Source organism: Chelonia mydas, chromosome 4, assembly GCF_015237465.2.
Source record: "Chelonia mydas isolate rCheMyd1 chromosome 4, rCheMyd1.pri.v2, whole genome shotgun sequence".
Taxonomy (NCBI): Eukaryota; Metazoa; Chordata; order Testudines; family Cheloniidae; genus Chelonia; species Chelonia mydas.
This window is the reverse complement of record NC_057852.1, coordinates 126,273,197-126,285,863: the sequence shown is the minus strand read 5'-3', so window position 1 is coordinate 126,285,863 and position 12,667 is coordinate 126,273,197. Positions and strand designations below refer to the sequence as shown.

At 41.1% G+C, this 12,667-nt stretch overlaps 1 protein-coding gene across 4 annotated transcripts in view; it reads right to left on the bottom strand.

Moving 5' to 3' along the window:
• The window catches only part of SPON2 (spondin 2), a 95,064-nt gene extending 82,746 nt beyond the window's left edge, over positions 1 to 12,318 (bottom strand). For all 4 annotated transcript variants that reach the window (XR_006290239.1, XR_006290237.1, XR_005225254.2 and 1 more), the window contains exon 1: positions 12,200 to 12,318. The gene's annotated coding sequence lies outside the window, so the exon portion shown is untranslated. The remainder of the gene's footprint in view (positions 1 to 12,199) is intronic.
• Between the last annotated feature and the right edge of the window lie 349 nt (positions 12,319 to 12,667).

The following is a 12,667-nucleotide window of genomic DNA, read 5'->3' as shown; positions in this document are numbered from 1 at the left end:
GAAGTATCTCAGTGCTTTGAGCATTGGCCTGCTAAACCCAGGGTTGTGAGTTCTATGATTTATTCCAATATACCGTCTAGGACTTTGTATAGTCTACTTTTAAATGGCTCAAGCAGAATATATTGTTGATATTATCATTAAGTAAATGTTCCCAGTATTCAGCTACATTTTCCTCTGTTTAATTTTATTACTCCTATTTCCATTACTGCCTTTTACCAACCTAATTCTTGGTGCATACTTGTCGACTATTGTGTCCTCCCACCATTTAGCCAAGTGTTTTTAGGCTGAGTGTACATCAGCCAAACCCAAGATAAGGCTGGATTGAGCAGCCTTTCAAGCATTACTTCCTGGGACCGGCAACTATTTGAAAGGGGGTTTTTTTTTGTGAAAGAGGCTTTTGTTTAAAACTTTTTAAAGAGACAATAGATGTTGAACCAGCATGCTTATTTTGAGGACTTCACCCCGTAGTGCTTGAATAAAGAATTCTTTTTTTTAAATGAACTCACAAGAGGCGTTTTGGAGATGGTGCCTGATGACACCCAACCCACAAAGAGACTGTGTAATTAAATACAAAGTTTATTCATGTATTGAACGTGCTAGACGTGATATTCAAATGTGTGATCACGTTTCCATCAGCTGCTGGGTCTCTTCATTATGCTGAGTGCAGGCAGGTTAAATTCACTCAGTCAAAATGGTGACCTTTAGGATACAGAATGCCAGCCATGTCCAGCATTTATCATTTTAATAAATGGAATGGATCATGGCCCAAATATTAAAAAATGTTAAATTAATAAATAGTTATGGAGCTAAAGCTATATGTAGGCACCCAGATACTGTCAAAGTGGATTGATTTTCCAAGGTGCTGAGCACTTGCAACTCCCATGCACCTCTGAAATTCCAGGCACCTTTATTTAGATGCACAGCTTTAGACAACCAAGAGTGAAAATTTTGATCTAATCATCCATTCCTGTAGAGTATTGGCAATTAATTGATTTTTAACTATTCATGGTAAATAGGCCCAATGGCCTGGGATGGGATATTAGATGGGGTGGGATCTGAGTAACTACAGAGAATTCTTTCCTGGGTATCTGGCTGGTGAATCTTGCCGATATGCTCAGGGTTCAGCTGATCGCCATATTTGGGGTCGGGGAGGAATTTTCCTCCAGGGCAGATTGGAAGAGGCCCTGGGGTTTTTTCGCCTTCCTCTGTAGCATGGGGCACGGGTCACTTGCTGGAGGATTCTCTGCACCTTGAAGTCTTTAAACCATGATTTGAGGACTTCAAGAGCTCAGACATAGCTGAGAGGTTTATTGCAGGAGTGGGTGGGTGAGATTCTGTGGCCTACATTGTGCAGGAGGTCAGGCTAGATGATCATAATGGTCCCTTCTGACCTTAATATCTATGAGTTTATGAGTCTTTGAATATGGAACAGTGACACAGATCAGTCTCTGGCAGTACCACAGTCGTTGCAAATCTAGTCTTGATCTGCAACCAGTCTGACAATGCAGTAATACAATTGTCCTATTCTCAGATTCAGGGTTCAATTTTCAAAAGTCCCATTTTCAAAAGAGACAGGCATTTAGGAGCTTCAGTCCCATTGTGTTATAATGTGACTTGGGCTCTTAAGTGCCTAAGTCTGTTTTGAAAATGGGATTTAAGCACTCCCAAAAGCACATAAGAGCCTAGGTGGTTGTGAAAATTTTACTCCAAAACTCTATTCAGTTGTTAGGGCTAGTGTTGTGTTACATGGTTGTGAGGGACATCTTGTGAATTGTAGAGTTGGGGGAGATTTACTGTACAGTTATAATTTTTGCCATTTTTTCCCAACTGACTTTTGTATCTTTTACCATAACAAACCAGCCTCCTAGTTATAACACTACCACTCTTAGAAACTAAGGATAATATCTTGTATGCAGATGTCATAACACAATCCCACAGTTAAAGATAAACCAGTTTAATGCATTAATGATTTAAATTACAGCATAGTAGCCTAACATCAGATTCTAAACACTGAGATACCATCTACTATATACTGTGGAGTTCGGGGCCTGATCTAATTCCCATTGAAATGAATGGAAAGTTGGTTTCAATAGGCGTTGGATCAGGCCGTAACTGAATAAGCCAGCATACATCTTCTTTATATAGATGCAGTTGTTTTAGCCATTGTTGATTAGAAGATTGTACTACACATCATTTACTAAGGTAATTAGGCAATTTAATTGCTTCCAGTAACTGAAATCATCATCATAAGCCTGATCAGAACTAGTTCTTAGCATTAAATTGTAGACCATTTGGTCCCGATTTTTAAGCTAGCTCTCAATCTAGCTTCTGATATTGCCAGCACAATTTTCTGCCTGTAATGAAATGTGGGTGTAAAATTTCTGGTGCAATTATTTACATCCCAACTGCATGCACTTAGATGTTCAGCAGTTTGATTTGCAGATGCAAATAGACACCTGTAGTCCTGATTCCAAGTCTCTTAATCTAAGCACGAGACCATACTTTGTAACCTGCAAGGAACATTGTCAAGGAGATGGTAATGTCTTTTTGTTAGAAGACACTATTCCTTCTCTTCTCAAAGCAGTGAAGCATCTTAAAAAAGCTAAATCTGGACTTCAAGGACCTGGGTGCAAGTAACACTGTAATTTCTCCAGCCAAAATGAAGGCTGTGGAAGTCTTTCCACTGATATTAATGAGAGTTGGAGCAAGCCATAAGTACAACACATATCCATATGCCACGAATGACAAGGAGGCTAAAAGATTTTGAGATCTTAAAGAAAGACGTGCTTGACAATGCTATGGAACCAATTGCTGAATGAACTGAAGTCTGTACCAGACAATGTTTCTATGAAACGTCTCTCTTCTTTTGGACTACAGTATGCTTTCTGATTCAGAACCCATCCTTTAGAAATGTTGATTTGTGTGTCCTGTATGTTTTGCTGGCATTTTTCTTGCAACTCTGTTCAGAAACAATGATCCGAATATTCTCTCTTTTTAAAAACTTTTGATTCTCTGTTTAAAATGACTCCTGCTTTGGAAGCCATTGCTGGCTTGGAATCTGTACTTCTTGTGAAATGATGTATTGCTATTTTTGTTCCTTATTTCCTGCTGTGCTGGAGGATTTGTTTATGTACGATGATTTGTTCCTGGTCACTGGATGGGGATTTAGTCTATTGAAGGAATATTTTCTGGAGTTGAGTGATATTGGGAAAGGATGGTCGTTTAGCCATACCATGCTCCAGATTTTGAGCTTCTGCTTTTTACATAACTGACAGCTTTTTCAAATCTAGCTGTTGTTGATAAGTGTACTATAATGTTTTATGATGTATCTTTGCTCTGCCTGGTTCCCTTACGCTATTAATCTTTTATGTGCTTCCCCTTGTGTCCTTGCTGACCAGGACATTGACAAAAAGGTAAGTGGGTCTTCTGTAATACTTTATTGATTTATAGTTAGTGAGCAAAAGGATTATATTCTTATAATTGAAGGCTCTGTTTTGAGTCTGATACTTACATACAAACTAGCAATTTACACAAGCTGAGGATCTGCTCCATGCTGCTTTTTGAAGTATATGCATTGAAGATTATGTTTATTCACTATTTGACCACATAGTGCATGCATTTAAAACTTATGATTTCACACAAATAAAAAAATGTGGCTATGGAGAAAAAAATTCTAAAGCAGATAGAGTAGTTTTAAAAACAGCAGCTTGGAGCTTTAAAACTACGTAATTACCCCTTAGCTGTAGCAAAAGTTAAAGAAAGTAAAAGGTCTGGATGAAACTGGATGAAAAGGTGTTGCATCATGGACTCACCGTGAGTAATAGTAACATTAAAAAATATCAGTATCTCTCTTCAATTTAACCAAACGCCAAATACCTAAAATCAGAGGTTAGGACTTGTGAACAGCCCTTGAAAAGTCAAAATACATAAAATTATCCTCTTCAGAAAACAAAGAATAATAATAGACCCATGCACTTGACCAGGTGTTTTTTAGAAGCATCATTTAACTCTATGGTGTCCTTGGTAAAGTTAGCTAATATAATCAAGCAGAATACCGAATATATCCTCTGTGCAGTCCCAAATTTGATCTAGCAGGAGCATAGATAAGATGATCTTATGAATCTTTTCCCCTCTCTAAATACAATCATTATTATGTGAATATAATATAGATATATACACATAAACACACATTTTATTCTGTAAAGGAACTAATGTTTGGCCAATTTTTCAATAGCACATATCAGTAAAATCCCAAACATATCAAACTGTGAGCTGAAGTGGGTAGTGATTGAAAGATAAGGCATTCAGAGCATGTAAAATTAACTAAACAAAAATGTTATGTATGGCTCTAAGTAATGTTATTCTTTTTTTCCTAACCCTTAAATAGAGTCACTAAATGATACTTCCAAATTTAGTTATATTTACAAATGGACTAAAGTGCAGTTACAGAGGGACACTGGCTAGAAATGAGGGGAGAAGCGCATAATTTAAACTCATATTGGTGCCAGCACAGAGCAAATTAACTCAGTGTTCAAAGTTTATTACTGGGGTATTTTTGGTCAAGGGGAATTCTCTTCTTTCCCTAAGAGACAAGTCCAGAGAAAGTGTTTTTTAATAACATCCTCCAATTCTGGCATTCTAGCCTTCTGCAAGCAGTCAGGACAAGTCATCCTTTCTTTTTAAAATGCTAGGAAATAAATATGCAGCTGAGTTTTGCTGGGAAAGTGATTTTCAAGATAGTTTGTATGGACTTCTCAGTTTTTAAAAACAATTTAAAAAAAGAATTAGTAGGTGTGCCCTGAAATATATGGTTCTTGCTATAGGTTACTTAGAATCAACAGCACTGACCCCTTAACAAAAGCATCTTAAGGTATGAAAAAGTTCATAATGAGATTGTCAGTTTTTATAACTAAAATCAGGAGGAGCATTTTCTAAAGATTGTCATTCTGCAGTCAGTTGTCCTATTATTCTCTGAAGAGTTCTCTCACCCTGGGATTTCCAGGGAGCTTTCTAACATCTAAGTACTTTGCTGTATAGTATCTGTCACATTGCATCCATCCCCTGTATCTGAGCAGAGAACCACTGTACAACTGTAGAATCTGAAAAGACATGCCAAGTAGTAAGTAACCTCAAGAAAATCAGATGGATGATCATGATTTATAGAAAATTAAAGAATTATTTTTGGCAGAAGCATACTGAAGCCTGTGTAAAACTGATCTGGGCAGGGGAATGATGAGTTCAGAAAGTAACATCAATCCACAGAATCACGGTTGGATGAAGACAAGCTACTGGCTTAGCAAGATTTTGATTTTAAAAAAAAAACCAGCAAGGAAGTATTGTAGATATTGCTAGATTCCATTGAGAGGTGCATCTGCAGCACACATGGGCATACCCAGCATGGGGGGTGGTATGGGCTAGCTGTCCAACTACAACCTACATACTCGACCGTAACCTATGCCGCTGCCCATACTGTCACAGCTACACAGCTACTTTTAGCAAGCTAGCTCCATCAAAGCTACACATGCTGCCCTCACCCCTCCTGACGGCCGTTTAGTGTGTTTAGAATCGCATCATTTCTATGAAGATGCTTATAGAATTCAAGCCAAACAAACAAGTGAGAACCAATAAGGTCAATCTACAGGCCTGTGTCTACTTTTCATTTCTCAGTCTTTGCTTGGGAGGAAAATTCCCTACCAAATGACCTTTGGGCTCCAAAGCAGCATAGTTAGCTTAACTTTTCATGTCATGGTGCTAGTATTTAAGGGCTAAAACAGGATTCACAAGCAGAATGCCTGGGTTCTTTTCCAAAGGCAGTATGTGCCCTTGGGAAAGTCACTTAGGCCAAAATATTAAATCTCAGGAGTCTAATGCTAGGGCCCTAAATCCATATTTTGGGGATTAAATAAGGGTACTGCATTTTTCAGAGGTGCTGAGCACCCACACCTCCCACTGAAGCAACTGATGGTCTCGCTGATAAACTCTGCTGGAGTTGTGGATGCTCAGAATCTCTAAAAATAAAGAACCCTTATTTAGGTGTCTGACTTTAGACCCCCAATGACTGACTTTCTCTAAGCCTCTATTTGTATCTATAAAATGGAAATAAAAATTTTAAAACTAAGTGAAGATCCGATATTATATAAGAGATGAATGTTAGGGATCTAAACCTGAAAAAAGGAGTGGGAGATTAAGACTTAACTCTGCCCTGTAGCGACACTAGAAGGGGAAAATATATAAGAGACGGGGGAAAGCTAATGTGCCTTTAAAAATAAGTTATCTAATCAGGGACCACAAACACTAACATTTCTTGATCATAATTGTATGATTATTGCACAGTGTCACTACAGGGCAGAGTTAAGGTTGTCTGGGTGCCTTAAATGAAATTCTGACCACATGGAAGTCAATGAGAGTTTTGCCATTCAGTGCGGTCAGGATTTCACCCATACATACTTTAACATGTTTGGATTTTTTAAAAATGCAAATTTAACTCTGAATATCCTGGCTTTGTAATACTCAGTTTGGGTAAACTTACAACATCCCTGTAATTTCTTTAATCTGAAGTTACTGATATGGACTCTAAAAATTAATTTCATTTTTTCTCTTGGATATGTATATAAATTACTTGATCCTGAGCTCTCAGAAGCTTGTTGATTAAATGTAATCTATTTCATTTCCACATTAAAATGTAGCATGTGTGAAACTTTGCTGTCTGGTTAACAGCTATTGGTCTCTTGTTTCCGGGTTTGTTTTTGTCACTATATTTCCTATATTTAGAGTTGCATGTGTTTTCTTTCAACAGTTTTCTATATCTCATTTTACAGACTGTTTTCACCAAGATCATGAATAATTAGGTATACGATAGTGGTTTTGTAACCTGTAATCAGAACTGAAAATCGTAATGATGTTGTTTGCACTATTATAGTTTAAGATTGTATCAGTCTTTCCATTTTAAGCCTCTACTTTTAAGGACTGATACCTGGGACACTGGTTTTACATTGGTGCCAAATATTTTTGCACATTTTCAACAAGAAAGAATGTTTAATTTTTAAAGTTGAAACAGTTACGTGATCTCAGAAAAAAAAAACCCCTCTCTCCTGTAACAAAAAAATTTCCCTGATATTACACCTCTTACTGCACTAATCATACTTCAGCCAAGGAAGGTTAGATGGGATTCCCTTCAAAGCCCTGTAGTGCTGGTCCTATAGGAGATGAAGGGATTAACTAGAGAGTGACTGAAAGTACTTCCTTTCCCCAGGAGCACATTGTGTTGCCTCCGAATCGCTCCAAGGTTTTTCCTGCCCTGAGGAACAAAAGAATCAAACCTAGATCTTTCATGTTGAAGAGCATTAATGATAGAACCACTATCTCACATACACTGTCATCTGAAATGTTGTAGACCTTGGGCCAGATTCATATGAGGGTCTTCTTCTAGCAGAGCTTCTGGCAGAAGACCCCAGTAGCAGGAAGCCCTCCAGGTGAGGCGGTTGCATAGGTGAAACGAAGCAAAAACTCCCATCTGCGGGAGCTGGAGTGCTAAGGGGATGGCAAGGCCTGAAAAGAAAACTTGATAGGGTGTCTAAGAGATGTGCTGATGCAGGGCTACCCCTCAACATCTTCCACTTGTGGGAGATCTATGCAACCTGGTTTGTAAATCAAAGTTGCCCTCCCAACAAATCATCAACCAGAAAATGTTGCAAGCAACACTGTCTGCCTTCTCCTGTTCCTTCTATGCCTTTAGCAGGATAGAACCACAGTATAATTTCACTAAAAGTGAGCCCCCCAAACTCCCAAGCCTTCTGTCATTTGCCTAGTAGGCTTATTCAAATTCAGCCCATAAGAAGCAAGGCCACAAAGACAGCTTCTACCCATTCAGCTAACCCTCTCCCTCTGCAATGCTGCCGGTTTTGCTGATCTCACTACTTAGCCTTCAGGTATTCTTGACCTTTCAGATGTTTGCTCTGCTCTGTTTTAGGTCATTCTAATTAGTTTAAAGTATCCAAAAGTTAAAATGGTTGGTAGGGCACCAGCCTGGGGCTCGGGAGGCAGAGTTTCAATTTCCTGCTCCACCCCAGACTTGCTATAAATTGGGGACAATAGCACTGTCCTACCTCACCAGGGCATTATGAGGATTAAATACATTAGATTCTGAGACTCTCAAATACTGTAGTAACAGGGGCCATATACGTGTGATAGATATAAATCTCATCCAAAGCTTCATCCAAACTGCATGAGCCCCTTGGGTTTGTAAAATTAGGCAGAAACCTTGTGAGAATAGGCTTTCTCCTGAGATTTCCAGCATTTTTACTTCCAGTACCAGATGGAAATACAACAAGACAGATTCTTGATATTTTGGCACTTCCAATTCTGGTCCTGCCTGGACAGGGAGTATGAGAGTTATTGTTTTTTCCAATCAATGTGACCATCTCTCCCCACCACTTTAATGAAATACTTGGTTTATAAAGCCCATATGCTTTTTATAAAGGAAGTAATGATGCTGCTATGTAACATGTGAGTTTGCCCACGGAGAGAGAAATATCATGATGTCAATTTTTATGCACATTCCCACTGAATGCAATGACAGTAAAAGCACAAATCAATCAATAGCAGAATACTGCATAACCTTTGATGGATTTTCTCCAACTCTCTGTATAGCATCACTGAAGTTAATATATAGGGAACATCTACTGTGTTTGAACTAGATACCTTAGAACTAGGTTCTATAGAAATGCAGACACACAGAATGGGAATGGGAGTTGCAAGTAGCGTATAGCCCTACAGCTGTAACACGGCTTAATGTAACTGATCAGTCAGAGCACTAATAAAGATGACAGATAGATGCAGATGCAATGGGCCATATGTAAGCGGGGGAATAGTCCTGCTATTGTGGGGAATTTTCCTGGCTTCTGTACTACCCCGGTGAAGTGGGCGAGCAAAAGGACCTGAGTCCTGGCTCCCACTTCCTTTACCCAGTGGCCTCCCTGCCCTTGAGGACTCCCCTTCCACTCTCCTGTCTGGCAGAGTCCTTGTAACCCCAACAAGGCTGGGCCCAGGATTCCTGGGGGGCTCGACTCCCAACCCTGCTGTGGTCACCTAGGGCTGGGGCAAGGGTGTCCCCACTCGGGGGTACTCTCTCTGCACTGGGCACTTCTCTGACCCACTGACCACTACATACAAGTTAAAGCAAATGCAAGTTATTTAATCAACAATTAATTTTAAAAAGAATAAGGAAAAATGGGAAAGGTTAAAGGAAACACATCACCCCGCTCTGTGGCAGGGAACATCACAAACAGCGTCTCTGGAATGTCAGGGCCGTTCACAGTCTGTTCCTGGTACGTCCCAGGCCTTCTTCTCAGGCCCTGGCTGTGCTGCAGGGATGCTGTGGGTCGGACCCTCGCTCTGGTTGTGGCCACACGCTCTCAGGCTCTAAGTGGTAGGACCCTTCTTTCCAGTATCGCCCCCGTCCTGTTGAGGTTATGATCCAAGCCTGGCCTGCAGAGCCTCTTGGCTGAGGCGTCTCCCTGTGCTGGGCCCGCTGCCCAGGGTCCCCCTCGCTCTCCCCAGCTGCTCACCGCACCCAGCTCCGGACTGCTCCAGCCCCAGCTCCACCACTCGGTCTCTGCACTGCTGCTGCTGCTCTGCCTCCAGCTCTCTGGGCTGCTTCTCTGGCCCCTCTGGCTCTGGTTGCTGCAGCTCTGCTCCCAGGACAGGTCTGCTCTGCAGGCTGCTTCTGCGACTCTGCTCCCAGCACTGACCTGCTTCGTGGTTGCTGCAGCTCTGCTCCCAGGGCAAGTCTGCTCTCTCTGGGCTGTGCCTCTGGCTGTGGGGCTGCAGCTCTGCTCCCAGGACAGGGGCTGCTCTCACTGGATCTGGCCCAGCTCTGTTCCCCAGCTCAGCTTGGACCCCTGTTTTCTCCTTAGCTCAGCCCCACTCCGTCTGACCCAGGCAAATCCAGCTCACACAGAGGACGGGACCTCCCTGGCCTCCTGACTCCCTGATTTGCCTGCCTGCCCTGTCATTCAGGCTGACCTGGAGCATTGGCCTCTCCCCATTGTTCCTGGGGGCTGTCAGTCTCAGGGTCCTGATTCCCCATCGACCCTTCCCCCTTTTAGTACTGGGAGTATCAACTAAAACACCCCCACTGAATGTTAGTAAGGGGGCAACAGTCCCCTTACACATATACACCAGAACAATAGTGAATATTTGCTATATTTGTTTGGTTTGTGAAAATCTGGGGCCTGATTCTGCTTTCTCTAAGTTTTACAGTAGTGGGACTGTCCATTGGGGCTGGCCAGAAGATCCACAGAACCACTTTGGCACTGCTCCAGTAAACTCCTGACCCCATGCAACTGGTGCATAGGCACTGTGGCCACTCTTCCAACTCCTAGACTGGAGTAGCTACTCTAAGGGGCAGTGCGGAAGCCCTGCACTCTAATTCTGGGTTGGACTTCGCTAGCTGCGCTGCATTCCACGCACATAGACCGTGAGCACCGGCGCTGTATGCAGATGGTGTTGATTTCACCCTTAAATAAAGAATACTCTCCTGAGTAAAGCTTTGCAGAGGCAGGCCCTTAATAAGAGTCATTTTTTTGTCCTTCGCAAACTTTACAGGTGAAACCCTTGGGAATGTGACCCAATCTAAGCAGAGAGCTCATAAACATTTGAGGATAGATTCTATACTTCCCCTGTAGTTTATTGGTGAATTAATTCTAATATATTCAGATTACATCATGAAGTGCAATGTAAAAATATTTCAAAAAGTGTGTCTTAATAGGGAGTGAAAATCTGATGAACAGCAGTAATTCAGAGAAGGAACCCTTGGTCCATCTCCTATTTATTTGGAAACATTATTGCCTTAAAAACCCTTAAATATATTGCTGTTTTTATGGCTCAAAAATCTTTATTTTGAAGATTTTTATTATTCTCTTACAATAAACATAGATTTACAAATGGTTTAAGCTAAAATGGATCATTTACTACCAACAGTGCTTCAGGCACATCATTGATTAATCCAAGTGTGATAAAACAACCTAGTGTTTATTATTCTCTTAAAGTTGGAGTTAAATCTGCATACTTGGAAACACTGAAGCAATATCTTAGTCCAGAGCTATTGGAGTATGAATTATTCAAGTCTAGTTTTTTTTTCTTTTACATTCCTGAATCCCCAGAATGCTTTTGTAAAATATATTAGTGCAACCCATGTTTCTAATTATTAAAGAAAAAACAAATCAGAAGGCACTGTATATGTGAAGGGGGTCAATGTTTTATTTGTCTTCTTTTGAGAAGAAGTATGAATCTCCTTGGAAGTAAGTCATTCAATATTTGCAGTATATTTAAAGTTGTGGTCCACAGAGAGAGAGTACAGTTTGCATAGCAACATTCCTCAGTTCAAATCAGTTTTGCAAATAAACTTCTTCTTACATCCTGTTAGACTGGAAATACCCAAGATATACCCATTCAAGAGCAGCACTGGCAACTTACCAGAAGCCTGTGGGCCACAACTCATTTTGAATAAATGCTGCCAACTGCCAGAGTAGAAATCTTATGTGCATGTGTTCTCCAGAACAAGGTTCACGCAGCTGAGTTAAGTTAAATGCTTAACTTGATTGCACAAACATTTGTGAACAGGTCCATTGCCTTAACTGCTGCAAAATGGCATAGGAATGCAACAGAGGTACTTTGTAGAACAGGTCAAAAAAAGCAAACACACACAACAATCATGCTACTCCTGGATCCTATTATTTGTACTTAGTGTCTTCTCCAGCAATACCTATGCAGCTTAGTGGTGCTCTCGATCAACCCCAGGGATTGAACTGAGAAAACATGGTTCAGTGGCTAGAGCACTGGAAATTCAGAAAAGCTGGCTTCTATTTCTGCCACTGAACTGCTGTGGGACCTCATGCAACTCACTGCATCTATGCAATCAGACCTCAGTCTTTGGTGGGATTCGACTGTAATAATAACAAAGACAGAATTTTGAAAAATTCATCACCTGCCTGTAACCATTTCACTTCTTGCCTTTTTGCTCCTTAAAGTATGCTTGTTTTCCTTACCAATAATTAACCCTTAATACAAGAGTGACACTCATTTAGTCAGGATGCTACTGCATACATGGGGCTATGATCGTAAGCATACAGAACATCAGTAAAAATACACCACCTTTTCTGTAATAAAGGGGAATAATATAACAGGAGTTAATACTTACCAGATGGAAGGCAGGGAGACACAGCAAGCAGCAGTCAGTCACAAAATGGCTGCAGCTTCTTGGTTCTGCCCATTTTAAAGGGGCAGCCCCAGAAGGACATGCTGGAGAAAAGGCTCCTGTAAAAAGACAATTAAGTGAGAAGAGCTGGTAGGGACTTCGGCCGAGATCCACAAAGGGACTTCGGTATTGCTACACCTAACTTTTAGGTGCCCTGAAAAATCATGGGAATCCACAAACCCTGGGTCTGGCGCTTAGGCTCCCTATACAATGCATGAAGAGAGATAGGCATCTGAGAGTGGGATCCACAAAAGCCCGCACACTAGATGAGCAGTCATCTAAACTAGCCAATAGCAGCCACCACCAAAGAGGGGTGTGTCCCTAAGCAGGATTGCCAACCCTCCTGGTTTCGCTCGGAGTCTCCCGGAATAGGGGTCTCTCTCCTGGAGGCTACTGAAGCCAAACCGGGAG